At 37.7% G+C, this 22,435-nt stretch overlaps 1 protein-coding gene and 1 pseudogene across 2 annotated transcripts in view; one reads left to right on the top strand and one right to left on the bottom strand.

Moving 5' to 3' along the window:
* LOC131693855 (uncharacterized) overlaps positions 1-22,435 on the bottom strand; it is a 293,967-nt gene that overhangs the window by 75,332 nt on the left and 196,200 nt on the right. The gene's annotated exons all lie outside the window — the stretch shown is intronic.
* On the top strand, positions 19,827-19,949 carry LOC131694428 (U4 spliceosomal RNA; annotated as a pseudogene).

The raw sequence follows: 22,435 nt of genomic DNA, 5'->3' as shown, positions 1-22,435 counted from the left end.
TTATCTCATGTGTCATAATTATAAGTCTCCCGTTACCATAAAAAAGCTTATGGGTTATGATTGCGAGCGAAAGGGGTTTCGACAAAGATCTGTTATAAAAGTTTATCACCTAATTAACTTATGTAAATTTTAATACCATAAATTCCACTGCAGATGTTTTGCGTTTAGGTTTTTGTTGTGAAGTATTGTTTCGTTCGAGAGGCTATGATTGTACACTTTTTGTTATCTCATGACAATTCACAAAAATTGTGCGCTTCAAGAAAATTTAAATTTTCCTTATTTTTGGTAGTGATTGGAAATTTTTCCACGCGCTTTAAAATCAAATTTAATTATTTTTAGAGAAATTTTTCAATAAAGGATGTACGGAATCACATTGCATCACTTTCAAATTGCTGTAACTTTTTTCCGTTGGCTACTTTCTATTGAAATTTTGGGTGACATTAGTTTAGTGTGTATTGTTTACCTTTGTGGAAGTTTCACTAGCAATTGTGCAATTGTTGCGAAAATGGGGTACCTAGAAAAACCGGATCTCACTCACCGTGCTGTTAGCAAAAAGTTTACACTACGGTAAGTTTTCATTTGAAACGGTACAATGGACGTTTGACCATCGCACAGTGTTTCCAAGTAGGCAAAAACCTGATCGAAATGGTTTTGATCATGAAAAAACAATTTTTGAGCTATAGTATCAGCGATGTTTGTGTATAAACTATTTCCCATTTAATAGATGTATTAGCTTGGTAATTCATACCCCTAAAATTGGGTTGGTCATTTATGAAAATTAAAAAAAAACTGTCTTCAGCAAAGTTGTAAGGAATATAATAAGCAACAACTTTGCTGAAGAGACTGTGTGTCTATCTGTTGGTTTTAATAGACATTTGTGGAGTTTTCTATGATACACCCCTGAAAATCACTTTCTTTGTGATTTTTTAAAATTTCAAAATGTTCTAAAATTTTGTCCGGCATAAGAAAATTCACATATTCAAAAAAACTGCTATAATACTCTGTAGTAAAATTGCATCACACATTTAAGAGTAAAGAGAGAAATTATGAAGCATGCTGTTATACATATAGTGAAGAGAGAGAGGGGGAGAGTGTGGAGGAGCACAAGCAGGTAGTCGAAGATTACAAAAGGAATCTGACTAGTTCAGTGAGAAACCCCAGCATTTAATGAACACTACGGAGAAAGATGAAAAAGTCCAAAAGGCGCCAAATCGCGCTGAATGGCAGAATAAAGCGTGAAAATCACATGCTTGGAGCTCTATACTTAGTTGTCGACGAAACAGTATTGTCTCGTCATGGATGACAAGGCTTAAAGTGAAAACAAAAAGGCATCTTCCTGGGCTCTTTTTCTTCATTGCTCGTCGTAAATTCGACGTTCCTGGGAAAGCTAGAAAGCAGAGTATGTCTTAATTTGCAAAAATACATGATTTGGCAGGCGATTCGCTCCTGTGGAAAGTGGAGCATCCCATTCGTGACAACCGGAACGGTTATTGGGCAGGTGTACTTGAAAGAATGAATCCAAAAGCTTCTACTCCCACTACTGAATTCTCACGACGGCCTTGCGCGTGGCTGTTCGGAATTAGTCTTGCGCAATGCGTGGGTAGTATGGGTAGTACTACCCACTCGAAAATTACCGAGGGGGGAATTACCCACTCGAAAGTTTGGAACAAATTAAAACCTGAGATTGACCACGTATGTGTTTTTTTAGCACAAATTTCTTGCGTTGGAAATCATCGATGTAAAACAATTGCATTTAGATACAAATTTCTTTGCTTTACAATTTAAATTTCTTGAGAATAATTAGGATTTGTTTGAAATTTGGAATTATTTATTATATTTAAACTCGTGGAAATACATTTTGACACATCTACATCTTAAAACAACGAGTTCAGATCGATAGACAAAAATATTGATATACAATTTTATTCAGACTATGGGATGCAGCTAGAAATATTTTTAAGGACAATATAAACGATTTGTAATTTTTTAACATGAATGATCATTTGATTAAAAATTGGAACCAGGAGAAACAATCACTAGACAATCAGTAGACTTTGTATAAGGAAGGCAAAAGATTGCTGATCCCAACATCAGTAGCAGAGATCGTATCAGAGAACAATCAGAGCAAAATCCAAGGAAAAAAAGAAGTTAAACTTGTAGCTTTGTGGCAAACGGAAGATCACTATCAGGACATCTTGAACCGGATCGCCAACTGGCCTCCTTGGATCCGCTTGGAACTCTTGGGATCACATTTACAGGTACCTGACTCGATTAACGCAGATCTGGCACTAGAAAAAAACGTCTCTTGACCATGACTATACGAGCATCAAAAATGAAATAGTTTTACATTTGATTTTAATTTAACATGTCGTTGAATTTTCGAGTCACACGTAATTTTACTCCACATATGGCGTTTGTTAAAAATGTGTAATTTTATGGCACTGCGCTTGGAAAGTATATCTTTCATGTAAAATTAAACAGAACACGGTTATATTTCGTCATTTCGTCAATTACGGTTTGTTAGATTGTGGTAAGTTTCGAAATTCCTCAACGGTAAAATTTATTTATTTTTGTGTGTAGAATACTGGGCGCACGACCAGACAACATGTTTAATGTCACGATAGCCGTCACCGCAAGCGCAGAGAACGCTGTTTACGACCCCAATACGCCGGAGATGCGCATTCAACTTATAATGATTGGACATGACCCGAGATGCCACCCGAAGGAAGTCACGATGTTCATCCATCCTTTTTAACCAAGGTTTATTGATGCCTTTTGGATTCCAAAACTTCCATTATCCTACAAAATTTGCCAATTTTCGAGCGTTCTCTAACTCTAAATCTAACTGAAAAATTCGTTAAAGCTGCGCGATGTTTCACAAATATTACCTTCTAATGCCTAAGTGTCCGCCTTCTCATTACCATTCTAATCTAAGTGTCACTTTTCTTATTGCCCGAAATAGATCGATGCGAATGAACTCAAACTAATATTTGTATCAGGCAATCGAGAACGATTTCAATTTAAATAAACTAGGATCGCCCATATTCGCTCCGGGAAAATTTGGGAGTGCTTTCCATGCTCAATCGATCGAAGCGCCTGCTCGGAACTGTAACGATCTAGACATGGTCGTAGGTAAATATAAAACCATAAGTTTTGTGGAGAAAAGTCAATTATTTGAATGTAGGACCCAGCGGCTAGACGAAATATTGTTTCTCTCGTTAATCCGTTGACGAACCGGTGCCAATAACCGCGTTTTTCAGTTGGCATCACATTTTTTATTTGCGTTTCTAACGTCGCGTATATTCGGAAAAATTTGGACGATCTGACGTTCAAAAAGTCCTCATAGGACCTTTTCACATACAATTCTGAGCACTCTCCGTCCACAACGGAGTGGGAAACCGTCCACAATTGTTCGCGTCATGTATTCGTTTCGTCTGACCTTTAATCTCAGTGTAGAAAAACAAGCCAGTCAAAACGTTGCGCACTGCCACCGAAGGAATTGCTCATTTTGATTCGATTGTTTCGGATATAGCGGACGCGTAGCTTTTTCAATCAAAGGGCACACTAATGAGGTAGAGTACAACGATAAATCTAGCGCACTTGGCCGCGCTGGTAGGCATTCGTGTCATTTCCACTGTATTCAAGATGGGCATACTGAAATTGTCGCGAATATCATGCAGTAAGATAGATCGGTTATCAGCATGAAGACAACCCCATGACATGCCGTGGGAGTTGAAATCTTCTCGAACCAGTTGAGGTGCGATGTATATGGAAAGAATATCAATAAATCTTGAGCCCAATCAATAAATTTTGAGCCCCAAAACGCTCCTCAATATTGTTTTCGGCCATGGCGAATAATGCTAAAATTGAGGAAGATCTACGTCGGAAGTAAACCTAGAAAAATAATATGACTGAAATATAGAGACACTTGAAGTTTTGGATGTCCCATGTGGACTTTCCGAGACCACACCGTGCCTTATTTCTGTAATAGGTTCTTCAGTTCATGCCCCGGGTTATAAAAAGACGAACAAGTAGACGAGCCCCGTTCAAAAGAATAAATTTTGGAAGAGCAAATCCGGCGAAAAGCTCGAAATGACGCTGATGGAGTTTCTAATACTCCTCGATTTGCTTCGTAATTATTTGTGTGACGTACTAGCCAAAAAAAGCCATCATTGGATTTGTAATAGTAAGTGGTTGGAAAATTTTGTGAAGGCGACGTAATGGTGTCTGGTCACATTATTATACTAAAGCTGCAAAAAATACTTTTCAACCATTTTGACTACAATGCCCATACATTACTTGACAGATTGAGTTAAAACAAACAAATTTCTAGATAAAACAAGTAAAAAGCTGTTTTATTCCATTAAGTGGTGCAATTGTGCCTTTCTCATCTCTCTGAACTATTAAGTTCTTGGTACAATTTGTACCTATACGACGACTCGCCACAAACCACAAACTTGATGAGCTATGTGTAGATTAAACAAGTTATGGAGTTCGTCTCATCAGTATCTGATATCAACTTAATGACATGACTAAGCTAGCGGCAGATTGACGCTAGCTCCAAGAACGAACACATTATTTGTGTTTCTGTGTAAAACACTAGCCCTGCGTGATGTCTCGCAAGAAAAGGAGGGCTGATTAAGTTGATGAGAATTTATTAAATCGAATCTTGGTTTGGCTTAGCAGGTCAATGCAATATTCACTATGCTATATTACTTCCTAATAGAGAAAAATTTAGGTGAAAGCTATTTTTCGCCACTAAGAATGAATGTTTAAAATCACATTTGTGCGTGAAGGGCACAAAACCTATAACTAAATTAGTTATGGAAGTTGCATTTCGACTTCGTCTCATCAGAATCTGATATTAACTTTGTAATATATTTATGACGCTTAGAGCAGTTTTGTTTTTCTTCCGGACATCACGTTGAACCTTATGAAATAAATAACTATGTTCGAGGTCTTAATAGTTTTCTTATATCTGCTGCTCGAACCTATGATTGGCCGCTAGCAGCTGGGCAAAACTATATTGAGACTTGGCATCCTTCTATTTATATCGGATGACGCTAAAGATGAATACTTTGGTTGAAGTGTATTAGGCATTTTAATGTGTTAGGTTGTTTTGTTATTGTGCTGTTTGAGTGTGAAATAAATTATAAATTTAATTGATCCCCACCGGAGCACGTTACAACTTAACGACAATTTAGTATAGGTGTTGTGCCCTTCGGCGTTGTCAGGCGATGCTGCAAATGGTTTTACCGCCACGAAAAAGAATCGCCGTATGCCTGCGGAGGATTCAATGGTAACAAAATATTTTTTAAATTACTATTTAATAATTATAAGTATATAAAAGACACACAGCTCTATTTAGCTTACACATTGAGCCATGCCAAATAAACGAATTATAAAAGAATAGTATCTATGCTATATTTCCCCCATGTGTTCCTCGAGCGCAAAAAAACCAAGGCCGTATTGTAAACCATTTGAAAGCTACACGAAAGCAACCAAAATATGATTCAATTGTATAATTTAATCATATGGTCGAATAATATTTTGATTGTTTTCGTTTAGCTTTCAAATGGTTTACAATATCGCCTTGAAGTCAACAGGAAAGTTACAGGAAATGTTATGGACGTTTTGAAAAACCTATTGTTGTTGATGGAGAACGCGAATAACTTTTAAAAAAGTCGTAATATAATAAAATAATTGTGCTGTTCAAACAAAATTTAAAATATCTCGACAACTACAACATTTAAGAATTTTTTGTTATAAGCATTTTGATTTAAAATAGCGTTTAAAATCATTAAAAAATAGCGTTTAAAATAGCGTTTTAAATCATATTCAAAAAGAAAATTTTATTTTTAACTTCAAATAGTATGAATTATAAAGATATGTCAAAAGTTTTAAGGATTTTTTTTATTGAAAGCTTCTCCATGATCCAAATACACTAAAGTTTCATTTACGTCTTTAAAGCGATAAGCATTAGATTTTTATCATTTCATGATAAGGTAACGCGAATGAATTGTTTTTGTTTGAACAAAATTCCAAATATCTCGACAACTATACCATTTTGGAAGTTTTTTGTTAAATACATTTTAATTTAAAATGATACTTCTGTAATTTCTGTAATTTTGGATGTCAAATAATATGAAATTTAAAAACACATATAAAGTTATCGTTAGAAGAACTTTTTTATCGATAAGTTCGCCGCCATGTAGTACCATTCAAAATAATTCTTTTCTCTTTAGGTTTTTGTTGAGAAACTATAAAAAAATTAAAAAAATGGGTTTTTTCGCAAATTAAATTTTTAACACAAATTTTTGTTTTTGTGAAAAATGACATGTGTCAAAATATTGCAATTTCCAGAGAAAATCATGAAGATTCATAAACCGAACACAACTACAAAGATTCGTTTGAATCGACGATGGTCTCATGGAATCCCCCTAATACAATGTTATCTACAGCATTGAAAAACCTTTTTCGCAAAAGAATCGTGTTTAGGAGTTTTTCTTGATATTGTAGGTGCTTTTGACAACATGTCTTTCGAATCCATTTTGGTAGCAGCAAGAGATCATGAAGTACATTATTAATCACGAACTGATTACACGCAATGCTTAGCAACTGACATTTATGCTCATCGTTAAGACAAGTTGAGATAACCCAAGTAACCAATAAGCATTATAACGTAGTCTAATATCTGTTTTAGATCCGCATATGAAGCAGTCTTAAAGAACCGTGAAGCCCTAAATACTGATATAATGCAGGTATTGTGCCAGAAAAGGCGAAATATAGTTCTATCACTGTGCAGAGATTGACAGCTCGTTTCTGCTGTACTAATGCTATTATATAGTACCAGCGTACACATGTCACATTTGAAAGACTAATATTGGCACTACTAATGCTATTAAAAAGCTTCAGTTGATTGTCATTGACAGCCATTGTTCTTAAACCATTTCTTATGTTTCCTTTCGGTATGATGAGCAAAAAGGAAAAAATTTAAAATAAAATATGTTCTGTTTAAAACCGTAACTATCTCTCTTCTAATGCATTGTAATGAATATCCTTAATGGGTTTTCGTTCCGACATGATATAAAAGTTTTACGAAAATTACCTTTAGTAAGTCTCGAACTGAGGTACCTTGCCTCGTCCTTCACGGTAAGTGCTGCCTGGACTATATTGCACATGTTCGATAGAAATGAAATATGCCGAATATAATCTTCAAGAAGAGTTACATAACAAATAAACCCACAGCATTACAATAGAATTACATCGGCTTGATATTTGCTCTATAATGGCACTAAATGCACATGTAAAGCTTACATGCTTTAAAGATCCTTGAAGCATGTACGCGTTATATCAGCTTTATATACGCAGGCCCGATGAGAGGGGGGGTCAGCCGGGGCAATTGCCCTGGGGCCCGGGTCGCGTTTGGGGGCCCGAATTTTTATCCGGAAGATGGGTGAAAACGTCTGGTATTCATAGAAGAGCAAGAAAAATAAGAATTGTAATTTCTTTGTAATTATTCACCCTATTAAATTGTCATATGATGAAAGCGGAGAAAAATTTGAAAGACATTTTAATCTAATAACTTGAGAATTCGAAATTGTGGATACCAGAGCTTTATTTTATATTTAACTTTTTTCCTTTTTTATTTCGACTATGTTAGTCACATTTTCTTTTTACATTTTAACGACATTCAATTAGCTAGAGATTACTGGGTAGGGAAATTTATGAAAATTAGAGCCATAGTACTCAAGTGAGAGCAAGGATGTGAAGTAAACAGATCGGAAAACTAGAAGTGGCAGGGTCATTAGAACAGGCTTAATATCGTACGGGCTTAATCTTTGTCTTCTGTTAATGAGGGTCGAGCTTAGGCAGTATAACTACGAATCACCCGAGTTCACTAACATGTGTCCTGGTATCGATAGACGTGTCCATCTTTACCGTGACAACCGACGATATACCGAGTTTTTTGTTTGAATTGACAGAATACTTTACAAAACGTTCAGAAGCCAATTCAATGTATTTTCGAAGAGAACAGCGCCAAACAGAAATGCAAGCACACGGACGTATCCGTCCTCTTCTGCGTTCGTTTCTTTACTGGTGGAACCGGTTGTTGGATTGCAGACACTGGGAGTATTTTATTGAGTGAATATTTGTTTCTGTAAGATCCACAAATCTTGGTTTTGAAGCTTTTTGTGGTTTGGCATAAGATAACGGGAAAATGTACTTTTGCATATAAAATATTTAAAATAATCCATAAAGAATTGTAAAACGATCCATAAAAAAGTTGTCCATGTTCCATAAAACAAAACTGAAAATCCATAAAACAATGTGAATGATCCATAAAAAGGGGTGATTTGATCCATAGATTATGGAAAATTGAACCATAAAATGGTCGCAAAAGAGCACTAAAATAGTAATAAAAGAGCAATTAAAATCAACCAATGCCCCATAAAAATATTGGAAATGTTCCATAAAATGTAACATTTTGCGCCATAAATTAACTGACATTGAGCCATAGAATATTAACAATGTACAATAAAACACGTCGATATGTTCCATAATATCGACAAAAATGTTCCACGGTATTACAAAATGGAGCAATAAAATGTCAGAAAAAGTTCCATAAATTTGATGAAAATGTTTGCTAAATAATTTTTCTTGGTCCATAGAAGATGTAAAAATGAACATTAGAAATGATTCTTATATCGAACGTTAAATTATGGTTCATGGATATTTACAAAACGATCCATAAGAAAAGAAAATTTAAAACGATCCATTAATATGTGCTTATGCACTAGAAAAAATAAATTTAATGAATTCATGCGAAATTTTATGGTAAACTGAAAAAATAAGTTGTGCTTAATAATTCTCATAACAGTGACAGTGTTTTAACAAGTGAGCTTATACTGGGAGCTAGGGTGATGCGGCTTGGGTGCATATCCGAGGCCAAGGATCCGAAGCGGCGCAAAGCCGCTGAGGATCCGTTAGACGAGGCATTGATTAACCCGTAGCTGGAATTACAAGCAAACCTGTGGTCCTCTCGTTTGCCCGGTTTACTTAAACATAGGGGCTATAGCTAGTTAAAAGCCGACTGAGCGGTAGCGAAGTCGGACAGTGCACTAGAAAGCGATGTGGCGTAGCCACATTAGTCAGTGTTCGTGTATAAAGTGTCCGTTTTCGCTTCAGATAGTTATTCAGATAGTATTTGCGACTCATGCCAGCCTGTATCAGTGGTCTAAAAACTCTCAGCGCTCTAATATCATAAATACCCTGACGTTTAAAGAATTGCCATAATGATTTCAGGTTAGCTAAGGTCAGTTACCTGACTAGTGGGATACGGAAGCTTAAGTTTAACTATAATGTATGCATTGTTTGTTGTAGTTATATGCAGTGCATGTATGCATGGTTTGTTGAAGTTTGACATTACAACCAAATGTAATAAACTTTATTATTAGTTCGAATAGCAAAAATTTCGCATGAATTCATTAAATTTAATTTTTCTGGTGCATAAGCACATATTAATGGATCGTTTTACATTTTCTTTTCCTATGGATCGTTTTGTAAATATCCATGAACCATAATTTAACGTTCGATATAAGAATCATTTCTAATGTTCATTTTTACATCTTCTATGGACCAAGAAAAATTATTTAGCAAACATTTTCATCAAATTTATGGAACTTTTTCTGACATTTTATTGCTCCACTTTGTAATACCGTGGAACATTTTTGTCGATATTATGGAACATATCGACGTGTTTTATTGTACATTGTTAATATTCTATGGATCAATGTCAGTTAATTTATGGCGCAAAATGTATCATTTTATGGAACATTTCCAATATTTTTATGGGGCATTGGTTGAATTTAATTGCTCTTTTATTACTAGTTTAGTGCTCTTTTGCGACCATTTTATGGTTCAATTTTACATAATCTATGGATCAAATCACCCCTTTTTATGGATCATTCACACTGTTTTATGGATTTTCAGTTTTGTTTTATGGAACATGGACAACTTTTTTATGGATCGTTTTTCAATTTTTTATGGATCATTTTTGTTGTTTTAGCGGCGCAAACTTAGGGCTGCCTAAGATAACGATGTGCTGTTAGCGGTTATAGTAGGCGGACTTTTCTTAGCTACTTCTGTACAATGTTTTAGGTGGTGCAGTGTTTTTTGGAGAATTTGCGCATAGGAATCTGCCCTGGGTGCATAACCGGTGTTGTCTGATGAGATGTTCCATGTTCGGTTAATATGCATAAAATGGTTTTGTAAAAAGGAATTAGTTTGTTCACAAGCATTCTCACCACAGGAAAAGGATTAGAATTACCCTGGGAAATGTTCCTCAATGTTATTAAATCCATTTCTCCGTACCTTGATATAAACTTTTTTTTTATCGCCATGTCAGGAGTGGGCAGAGATAAATCGTGTAAGCGCACCTGTTTAGAGCCGTTGTCTATATATACGGGGATGCTTTAGTTATCGTTGCCGCATTCGTTGGCGTGTTGTATGTTGTTTCGCGTAACGAATGACTGTGATTAATGTTTTATATGGTGCAATTGTAGGATATTAGCTCCTGCCACATTGAGCACCTTTTTCACTTTTAGTAATTGTTTCATTTCTCGAATAGCTGGTCTCAAAGAACATTTCCAAAAAAACAATAGCAACACAATTTATCCACAGTGGGGCTAGTTTTTGCAGGGGACCTATGGTGGAACGATTTTAGCTTGGACTCCGGGAGGGATGAGAAGGTAGACTGACCTTAATTAACCGGTAATTGAAATAAATTTTTATTTGTATATTTGTATTTTTATAGCACGTTAAAATAATTTTTCGCCAAAAATGCTTTGTGTTAAGATTGAACACTAATTTTGGGCGTCGCTAGAGATGTTTGTAATATCCATAAGAAGCCAATTGCTATGTGCCAAATAAGGAAATCAAATCAGTTCAATTCAGTCACCAGTACTAGCAGTCGTTTGCCCGCTGTACTCGCAGTTGTTTTATTTGCGTTTAATTCCTTATTACTGCGTTCTGTGTCATTTTTTGTCTATTACTGCATATTCCAACAGCGTATTAAAACCGACTTCTACATTAAAACGTCACATTCCTTTCCAAAAAAACCTTCATAAAAGCTATGATTAGAAAATTTTCTCGGTTGTTCTATATTTTTAATCCTACAACGGTTTTGTGGGGTACATTTGTACCCCAGAGCTATTTGCAATCCCTGTTATTCCGTTACGGTTTATTTTAACTGCAAGCAAATTTTATCATAAATCAATTTGATTATTAAACTTCCATTAAAGCTGGTGCAACCTATTTGTTTCACTTAAATAACCTAACAGTGCCTGCTTAAAATTTGTCTGGGGTACAAATGTACCCCACAAAACCGTTTACGTTAGTGTTTTATCATGTGTATATAATTCGGAAAATTTATTATATCTTTTTTATAAGCAAAATATCGATACATAGTAACTTGCGTGAAATTGTATAGGCTTCAACACTGCTGAACAATTCAATCTGTTATTTGATTTAATAATGCTACTATAGCAAAGTAACTAGAAAAGGCGCTTGGATCGTAATCGTATTTTTTGGTTTTGATGTCAAAATATGATTTGTATATAATATGTACTACGCATCACTCAATTCCTCATCTTCTGTAGCCCAAGTTCTGGAACGTACAATGCACTGGTCTGTTCCTTCATCGCCTATTTTAACTTCGTTACTGCATATTGCTGTATATTTACTATTTGTATTGTATTTGTATTTGGTGTTCAAACAAGCATCGGAATAAATGCACTTTTTGGTCGGTTTTTGAATTATTTACTATTTGTTCAAAAGGCAATTTAATAATATTTACAACGCCGTATAGATAGTAAAAATCGGTTAGAAGATTCCGAAGTTATAGCAATATTAAGGTTAAAAAGGGATGTTGATGTATTTTTAGGACAAATTGTATAAAAATGAAAATGTGCATAAAAAATTTGCAAAGCACGATTATTTTTGAAAAGGCTGCTTTGATTGGCTTATTTTTGAATAAACCTATCTAATTTAATTATAAATTCAATAAAAACTAGGCATATTAGAGCGGTTTTAATTCTGGGGTACGAATGTACCCACAAAACCGTTTACGTATAGAAAAAGTTACAAAACCGTTGTAGGGTTAAACGAGAATTACGAGCTGAATTTGCTACCTTATTCTTGCTAACAACAAAAGCTAAAAACTGCTCCACCGCTACCAACAGATAAATCTACCCGTGTATCATTTTGTCTAAACCACAGAAGCAAAATATCGTAGGGGAGCCCGGGGCTAGTTGGCGGTTGAGGTAAGTTGGCGGAATCCCTTTTTCTCTGTTTCAATTAGACATATAGCGCTGGCTCTTCTTGTGTACCTCAAGTTAGGTAAAACCCGTTATCCAATGTGTTTTTGTTGCAAAACGATTTGTTTGGTGGAAGTTGTGGGTGATATTGTGTTTTCGAGTATACCACGTAAATGTTCTAAATTTTAAATGTTTTGCGTTATTTAGAGTGATTTTAAATCTATTTCCCGAATGATTATATTTTTCGATAGCGCGTGAAAAGAGCATCCGTATAGATATTACATCTATCCACAAACAAAAGTAATTTTTTAAATAATTTTTAATAAAATATGCGGTTGAGGCAAGTTGGCGGTGCTGCACGTGGGATAAGCTGGCGGTACTATTTACAGTGCAATAAAATCATGAAATATTTTTATTTCTGGAATTCACTCCAAAGTAAGAAAATCTTTTTCTTGTGTATCTCGCCAATGTAGGAGACATTTATTCCGGCCAATTGCATAAAAAATTTCGAAAATTTTCTTTTGTATAGGGAGTACGCGTCAAAGTCAAAATTGCGGGGTATTGAAACTGAAATATAATAGCAAATGTTGGTTAATATACAGTTTTCTCGAAAAGACATTCAGCACGTTCCAAAAGGACCCTTGAAGTAATTGAATCTCCATTTGATTGCTTAGTTTTTGGCGTATACCCACATACCGCCAACTTACCCCGGGGCCGGGGTAAGTTAGCGGGTTTTCCGCGTCACATATTTTTGTCTCTAAAAATGGAGACAATGCATCAAACACTTTAAAAAAATCGGCGATAAAAATTGAAACCAAAAAACCCCGCCAACTAGCCCCAATCTCCCCTGCTTCAACCTACTGTGTCGAACGTGAATAAAAATAACTGTATTCCTGTTTACTTTTCGAGGTGTCCCTTAAAATCACCTGTTGGAGAAGTTAAAAATATCAAATTTGCAAATGGAGGTAAAGATGATCAATGTCTATACCTTACAATTTCATAGTTGGACATAGTGTACTGATTATTTTTCAGACTAATAATCAAGTAGAAGCGTTTATTGCGCAAAATTAAATATATCATTGAATGTGGCAACATGAAGTCAGTACCTCTGTATATATAAAGGCGATGACACAAACGTGGTGCGAATACACGGATTATCTCCATATACCTCTAATAAGGTTGTTAACCATTGTGTACATTTTTAACAGGGCAAAAGAGTACCCAGGAACCCGCTAATTGAAAAACTCGTAGCCATAGCAATTTTAGCAACAGCAACATAGTTTGATATATGAATGAATATATACAAGTCCTCTAATCAAGATTCAAATAAGTAAGTTGAGAAGGGCCCGTCAGTAACACTAGCCTTGGGGCCCGCCGCCGCTCTCGACGGCCCTGTATATACGCTTATAGAGCAAGCGATAATGCTATATTTCGGCTGTGTATTTATACATTATTGCTGCTAATATAGAGCTTTATTGCATTGTTAATGCTGTAATGGAGTTTCAATGTAATATTAGTGCAAATGTATAGCCAATATAGTGCAATGGCTTAATGCTTATGGTTACTTAGGAAGGAAACTGAATGTCCTCAAGGTGGTGTCGCCTTTTGGGAACCTTGTCGCCGATGGTTTGTTGACGAAACTTAATAAGCTTGGGCTCTGACATATGGCTTCTCCGATGATTATCATATAATGATCACCGATATTTGCATTATCACACTTTTTAATTTGATGCAACCTTATGTGTGTCTTCACGTTGGACTATCATTTTGTACAAATAAAACATCAATAGTGTTTTTTCTCGCAACAAATAATTACAATCATCCGTTACAGTTCTCAGAAATTAAAAGAATTTATAAAAAACATATCTGAACTATTTTCAAGTTTTGCAAATCGTATTAAAATGATTGGAAATTACGTAACTTCCAACGAGATACTGTGAAGTCCAACAAGATCGAGTGAATGTGTGACGCATCCCAAATTGATTTAGGTACTCCAAAATCTCCAACCATTTGTCAATCAATCAAAGAACCCTCCTCCAAACGAAAACAACAATCACCACACATGAGCAAAAGCTGCTCATTGTTCGCGCTGTGAGTAGGCGTTAAAATCCCATGTAGGTAAGGCTGGCTGAGTTTTGATTGCTACGTTTGAATCAGTCTGTAGGCTACTCGAGCGTTTTTGGACAGGGGATCTTTCTTCTACAAAATGGTGTCATTTGCGAAAAGAAGCCAATCTTTCTTGTTGAAAGACGAGTGTGGCTATAATTTTTTGTTATTATGCAATTTCTGTATACGTTTTCGTATCACAGTTTGGGGGTCTTTCAAGCGAAGCCTTGGGTAATTTTCGACCGCCTTCAGCAGCTTTTCTACCTTCTCCTTCACCAATCTTCAACCGAGGGTGGATCGTTGTCACCGAGGAAAATTACGTGATGTGCAGTCCAAATGTTTCGCATAAATCTACACCTATTGAATCACACAAACATCTTCTTCAGGCAAAAAGCGCATTGGACATCAATCAATCTGGGCTGTAGCCCAGTTTACGCGCTTCAAAGAGATTTCACTTTCGTTTCATCGATTCATCAGCACAATTTGGTGTTGTATTTTTCTATGTAACTATTACACATCGCTTAACGATCGCCAACCATTCAACGACTCTTCGCATACCGTGTAAACTACAACTAAAAGCCTTCGATTATTATTTCACTGTCCATACACAAACACGAAACTCGTTTTCCTTCAACCCGCTTCAACGCGGAAACTTCTTCCTTTTCTTCGTTTCACTTTTCGGTCGATCGCAATAATAGCAAGCAATATACACAGGCGCAATAAGCATTAACATTTTATGCTCATGGATAGTTGCATCCAGCTGCAGTTAGGATGTGTTACGCCACAGTTGCACCAACTCCCGGTGACTACTTTTAGACCCTCACTTCGGACTGTAATCCAAAACACGTAGAATCTTCAGCTCACTAGCTCCACAGCTTCATAGAACCACCGTTGGACCAACCTCAGGGCGACAAATTACACCCACACTGGAGCACATCGAAATAATATCACATAAAGTATTGTTCAGCCAGCACACAAAGAACACCTACACGCTAGACTAGCCACCGGGACAACCTCGCGCGCGGTCCGGCACACAACGCTACACGGTTGTCGGTCGTGACGGCGCGTAAACAGCCACGTACGTACGTACGCCTTCAAAGGCAACTACTCGCGGAATAAATGGACTGCGCTAAGCACGGGCCGCTGTAAGCCGCGAGAGCCGCACTACTCACAGTCCTATGTTTGCTCGCTTGCTTGCTTGTTTGGCCTATGGGGGCTTAAACGGGCTCTGCCTGTCTCATTGCCAACCGGGAGTAGGTATTGAGTTCGTGTCTAGGCCGTACTGTAACCGCCGTCAGCGTCGCCGCCGTTGCCGCGTGGCCGAAGGTACTGTTGCCGCGTGCTGCTGCAGCTGATGGGATAAATAATGAGCGAATTGTTTCATACTCTCCAGCGTTATTGAGGCGGTCGGACGGAGCAAATGAGCGAATGTGTTTTATGCGACGATGAGATTTTATGGCTTCTGCTAAAATAAACATGGAGGACTTGGGTGTGTGCTGCTAATATAATGACGGCACTGTTGTTGGTGCTAAGAACAATGAAATCATATGGACAGAAAGTGACTTTGCAGTGGGGCAACTAAAATAACATATCAGCCACATGAGAGCATTCATTGAGCAAAATACTGAGCTAGTCGTTTAGGGTGGTTCGAAGTTTGAATTTTTTGCAGAAAATAGTTTAAGGGACAATTCAGAAATTATGTCTTGCTTTTAGGGGAGTGACGCAGTAGGGGGTCGGGATATAAAAAATTGCATTGAAAAGTTAATTTTAGTAAACTTTTGTGTGACTTAATTTACTAATTATCCCAATGACAATTTACGAAAAACTTTTTGACTAATTTTCTTCTTCTTATTTTTAATTGGTTATGATTAATGTTGTCAGTACTTGAACGATTCCTTTTTCATACTTAAATTATTGTTTGACAGAACAGATTTTTTTTAAAACGTTCCCCTATGCCGGACTTCCAATTCGCGAACATCGCAAGTCTCATTAAAAGAAGGATTTCGGGAAAGAGCCATGACTCCGCAATTAGCCTTGATTTGACTATTAAAAATTGGAATTTTTCTATAAAAAAAATACATAGCTTTACAACATTCAGATTCAATTGTGTTTTGGAACCATTTCATTCTAGTAAATTGTGTAAATATTTCCAATAATAATCAATTGAAATCCCGAACTCAACAGAATCGTTGTACAATTGAGCCTCAAATCGAATCTGTACCTTTGCCAATGCCAATTACTCAATTCGTTTCGTGACATTAATTTCCCTGAACAAAAACCCTCGCCCTGTCTTGCTTCGACGACATGCTAAAAATTGATCTTTGGTCGGAATGTCGGAAAATTTTGAGAATAGGTTATTCAAACTTAGCAAAAAATAAAATAAATATTTGCAAACGAATTCAAGACAACTGATTTTTGGAGTTTTGTCACAGGTCGTGCCCGGTCCGGGAAGTAGGAATCAGGAATTAAAAATCAGAATATATTGGCTTAAATGGCACGTTCCCCGTATGTAGTCGGGGATTTGTGACTTGACGTGGGTTTTCATCATTTCCTGAACGGAAAGAAAGGAGAAGAAGGTGTGGGGAAGTAGAATTGGACGGGTGGGAAAAATAACACCATAAAAACAAAAATAAACAGCAGGTAAGTTAATGTCACAAGTAGTTCAACTCACCTCCGAGTAAGCCTAAAACTCTTTACCACATTGGATAAGAATCTTTAGTATGTCTCTGAGGTTCAGTCGTCCAAACATGGTTTCGTCTATGTATGGACGGCCGAAAACTCGAAATCGCAATTGCGCTACTGCCGGACAGTTGCATATCAGATATGAGGTTCTGTAGTCAGATTCACAAAGATCACATGAAAAAGACTCAGTGCGCTGAATAGTTGACATGTGATAATTGAATTTGCAGTGGAGCTTCGAAAAATTTAGGAGATTTTTCAAAATCACTGGGTACGGTTCTGCTAGAAACGCCTTTGTTTGGCGACACGTTTGTAGATTTCTCCAATAATTACGGAGCTCGGACGAAGCCCAGGACCGTATTTTTTTTTCCTAATCCAACTTGTCGAAACTGGCAGGACGGGCTCAGGACCAACGAAATCAATGAACCTGCCCTGGCCAATTCGACTGCCCATTTATTACCAGTAATACCAGAATGTCCGGGCACCCAGACAAGGTAGATAGTGTTGACAATGCTTAGTTCTTCGATTTGGGTTCGGCACGCGATCACTAGTTTAAACCGTGATTTATCTGAGCTAAGGAGCAGAAGTTTATAACTTTGCCGGACAAGCTCAGTTGAAGGGCCGATTGTATCCCGCACATAATCGCAAAGATTTCTGCTTGGAATACAGTACGGTATCTACATAGTGAGTGAGATTGTTCCAATCTCATTTCACGACAGTACACACTAGCACCAGCACGTCCCTCCATCAGAGAACCGTCAGTGTAACAGACCACTTGCGTTTGTTGTTGACTTTCCATATAGCCAGACAATCACTCCTATCGAGAGGGAATCTAAACATGTAATGTTCTGTAAGGAAAACTACATGTAAGTGTCATATCGCTGGAATAAGAATATCTTCACCCCACGTAACCATTTGTGACCACAATCGTCTATGACTGGTAGCAAGATCAACATGATTACTGTTCCAAAGCCCAGTAACCTGCAGTCTGTATGCACATGATAGTGCTTCATGTTGGAGGTCTATGTGTAATGGTTTGATATTTAGAAGTGTCTCAAGAGCAGCAGTCGGAGTTGTGGTGAAAGCACCAGTCAACGCCATGAGCGCCATTCTTTGCAGATGGTTTAGCTTTGACTGGACTGTCATCACCTCTCCCCTCTGCCACCACACTAGGCATCCGTATGACAGTATTGGACACACAGGTCGTGCCAATGCCCGGCCCGGGAAGTAGAGATTGATAGTGTAATCGCCGACAGGGGCCTCAATTGCGAAGTATGGGGTTGGCTTCTTCAAGAACCCTTTAATTCAGTCAGTGAAAAATGTGGTTTGCAAGCATTTGCGTTCAGGAAAAAATTGAGGAGTATAAGAAAACAACTTATTTTGCATCGAGTCTTTCGCCGGATCTGCTCTTCCAAATTTTGTTCTTTTGAACGGGGCTCGTCCAACTATTCGCCTTTTACCACGGGGCATGAAGTGTCGTCGTTGCAAATGCAATTGGGCCAACGAAAATGCGAAGAGAATCATGAAAAATATCCTTAATACGGAGGAGAGACCCGTCATGAACTCTTGACATATCCAGCATATACATTAAAGTGAAGTATTCTTTTAAGGAACGCTCCGAGGAGAAATGCTAAAGAGTGCTAAACCATCGGCCACGACTCGTTTCTACGCTCCCTTGTTCACTAAAGAGCGAGGGTCTGACAATCCCATTGAGGAAACATCTTCTAATGTGTCCATGAATTTTCGAAAGCGGAAAATCATTTTCGCTCCTAAGCTTCCTCGTAAAGGCCTAAGAGTGTCGCTTGATGGGTGCTGTTACAAAACCGAAGTAAGTGGCTCCTGGTCTCGGAATTCTTAGAAACTAGCAGGAATTTCCACATGGAGCATGAAAAACCAAAGTGTTCCTATATTTCTAAAATCTTACATTAGTTTGAGTTCTTTCGCATTGCTCCGTTCCGGGTAATGAGAATGCGGACATTAGAAGGAGATATTTATGAATGATCGTGTAGCTTCAACGTATGTTTCAGTACTTCTTGTCAGATGACATTCGAAAATTGGCAAATTTCTTGGAAAAATGGAAGTTTAGGAATATCCTGGGTTTTGGATCAAGGGGATGAATGAAGGTCGTTACTTCTTTCAGGTGATATCTCGGGCCATGCCCAATCATTACATGAGGAAAACGGTCTCTGCGCTTGTGGTGGTGGTTATCGCTACATTAAACATGTTGTCTGGTCGTGTGCCTAGTGTTCTAGCGTCTAGATCTCCGTTAAACGAATCTTTTTTGGCCCCGTTCCAGTCCGATATGTGCTGGCTATCTCTTTCTCCTCTATATGCCTCTCATATACATATTTTAAAACACGATAAATATCCAAATTTAGTTACCTCTTCTCTTTTGGAAGATATTGTGTAGTGTGTAATTTTCACATATGACATAACATAGTGTAGCAGCAACTTAACTATTAAGTCGCATGAACGCTGTTTGGCGTCGACATAACTAAGTCGACACATCTGCCGAGAAAGAAGCAAATCGCCATTATTCGCGGCTTTTCGATTCTTGACGCTGAAGAGGTAAGACGTGCAACTGGGGTCTGGTTGATTCCTTATGGCGTAGGAAACCACAGATATGCTATCAGCTTCGTTTGATTCGAGAAATCAATGGCTGCTAATTTGAAGCCACCCAACACTTGATGTACGCCAGACGTTTGATAACAGTCCAACAATTTCAGCTTTGCGCAGTGGCGATATCGTAACCAATGAGGTACAACCGAGGTGCGATTATTGCTAGTTGAAAGTCCAACAATTTCAGATCTGATGTGCTGGAACTGACAATCATTGCTTTATACGAAGTTCCAAGTTGGGCCGGCATTAGTTCCAAAATGGCGACTAAACTTCCGTCGCATTGATTTGTGCGGCATTCTGGCCGGACGAAAAATAGGACTGAACTTGGTCAGGACACGGTTGAAAAGAAAATGACGTCGCACTTTCTGTCACGTCGATTTTCGTGTCTTTGTAGCAGGGATTCATGGTTCTCCTGATCGTGCTCTGTCTGCTACTGTGAGGTTTGTGGACAAAGTCCGAGGCCAGAGATAAAAAGAGGATCTGCCCAGCATAAATCAACAAATAAGCCATGTTTTAAAGTCCTAACTTACATCAACTTTTGACCCATTATATTTTAATTAATTTTAATTAACCCATTCATCCCATTTTACTTTGTATGTTTCGAGCTTTTCCATGTTTCACTTTTTCTTACTCTTAATATTGTCAAAAATATTTAATTTTCTTCGTGACTAACTGTAAATTTCGTCTGCGGATCTGAAAGTAAATCATCAGAGCATCTACTCTGCGAATACCTTGCATTGATACAACGCAGACTAAGAGTCCTCTGTAAAAGAGCCTTTTAATATTTGGACTGAAAATCCCAAACAGGTCATAAACTTCATACGGGTGCCAAACTGGGAAGAGTTCGTATCGCAATAACGACGATCACTTACTAATAGTGATATGTCATAGTACATAGTACTAGTACTTAAATTAAGAAGGGGGAATACCACAATAGATCTAAAGGCTGTTCGTCAGTGGTTCGTCTCCTACAAAAAAAAATAGATTTAGTTCATTAATCAACTGTACTAACACCTAATTTATAACCTATCATACAGAACCGCGAGAAAACCGCGCACTTCCAATTTCTTCGGACGTTGGCAACAGAAAGAAAATTCTTGGCGGTGACTGAGCGATATCATCCGATCTGACATTTATATTGTCCAAGTTTGGCAGCCCTCCCCAAGGCTGCAACAGCGATGAATTAAAGGTTGCGCGACATTTCATTCCATTGAGGCAAAGCCGACAATCAACACTGTAGTTAGTAGTAACACAGTACACGCGCCTAAAATTTCTAAGGCCTTTTTTTGGGCCGCTCAACATCCTTTCAAATTCTCGACACGAAAACAATCGATATTTTTTATTTTGTTTTACACTTTTAATTCTTTTTTTTCCAAATCGTTTGGTGGTTTTCTTATTGCTAGTTTGTTCTCTGGAAAATTTAAATTTAGTATATTTCTCGCTATTCGCTGTTACGATAAATGCCCAAAACGAATTTTTGCCATCTAATTAGTCTCCTGGTGGTCGGGTGTCCAGAACCTATTAAAATCTTTAATCGCGAACTGCCCAACAATTTCGATTCCTTATCCTTACTATCAATCTGCCCCCTCCCATGATCCTTGTGAAGTGCGCAGTAGTATGTACGGTCTCTAGCAAAAGCAAGTGTCGGACTTCCCTTTCCTGCTGCGATCTACGTTCGGGCCTGGACAGCGTCAGTATTGATCAATAAACCACTGGGGACTACAAGCAGTTGTACATTGAAGGATAATTTGTTTCTCCCAGGCTGTCATCTATGGATTCTCTGTGAAATTTCAGCTAGTTCCGATCAATAATGGAGTAGCAACCAAAAGTGGTCGCACAAGCTAAAGCTTGAGCGACAATCCTTCAAAATATTGAAAATAGTTGCACTCTTTGGACACTTGTAGGATTTCTTTCGTACAGTGTCATCCAAATAGGTTTTTAATAGATTTGAGCAAATCAAGCTTGTACGACAATTAGGTTGTAAATAACTGCGCGATTTAAGGTTAACAGTGCCGTAGGAGTACAGTTAAGTGGGACAAGTGTATTGGTAGACTTTTTATGCATGTAGTGCAGTAAAATAAACGCCTGAATTTCGTAAACTTTCCAAACGTTAGTCCGTTGCAAAAAGGCTTCGCTATTGTTGCAGTGATGTGGTCGGGGAAATAAAGTTTTCTGTCAAATAACGCTCCCAAGTAACGGATAGAATTCATCCTATCGATGACACAAACTTCTAGCGTTCAAATCATGTCACCTTAAAGGTATTTATCGAAATTGAACTACAAGCGAATATTGACTATATCACATTGGAGCCCAGCAGAATCGAGTCCTGATGCAATTAAACGAAAAAAACTCAGGTTATCAGCGTAGAGTAGTGGTCCAGATTTGATGCGGGTGCATAAATCGTCGATGAATAAGAGAAAGATAAGTTGCCCTAAGCTGCTATCTTGAGGGACACTGGTTGGCGTTTCAAATACACTCTTTTCATACACTTCTTCTTCTTCTTCCAATTCTGTTTATTTTCCGTCGGCCTATTTCCGCTACGAGGCCAAACACCGACGCCAGAGAGGTGACACTCCCACTATTTGGATTGGATATCGACCCATCAACTCATGGACCGGGGACCAACGGCTTTACTTCCCTTCCGAAGGAAGGTGTGACCTCAGATTTTTCTCACCTTTCATACACTTAGGAAACCATTTCCCGTTATTGGGCGA

Source organism: Topomyia yanbarensis, chromosome 3 (assembly GCF_030247195.1).
Source record: "Topomyia yanbarensis strain Yona2022 chromosome 3, ASM3024719v1, whole genome shotgun sequence".
Classification (NCBI taxonomy): domain Eukaryota; kingdom Metazoa; phylum Arthropoda; class Insecta; order Diptera; family Culicidae; genus Topomyia; species Topomyia yanbarensis.
This window is presented reverse-complemented; position numbering and strand designations above follow the sequence as displayed.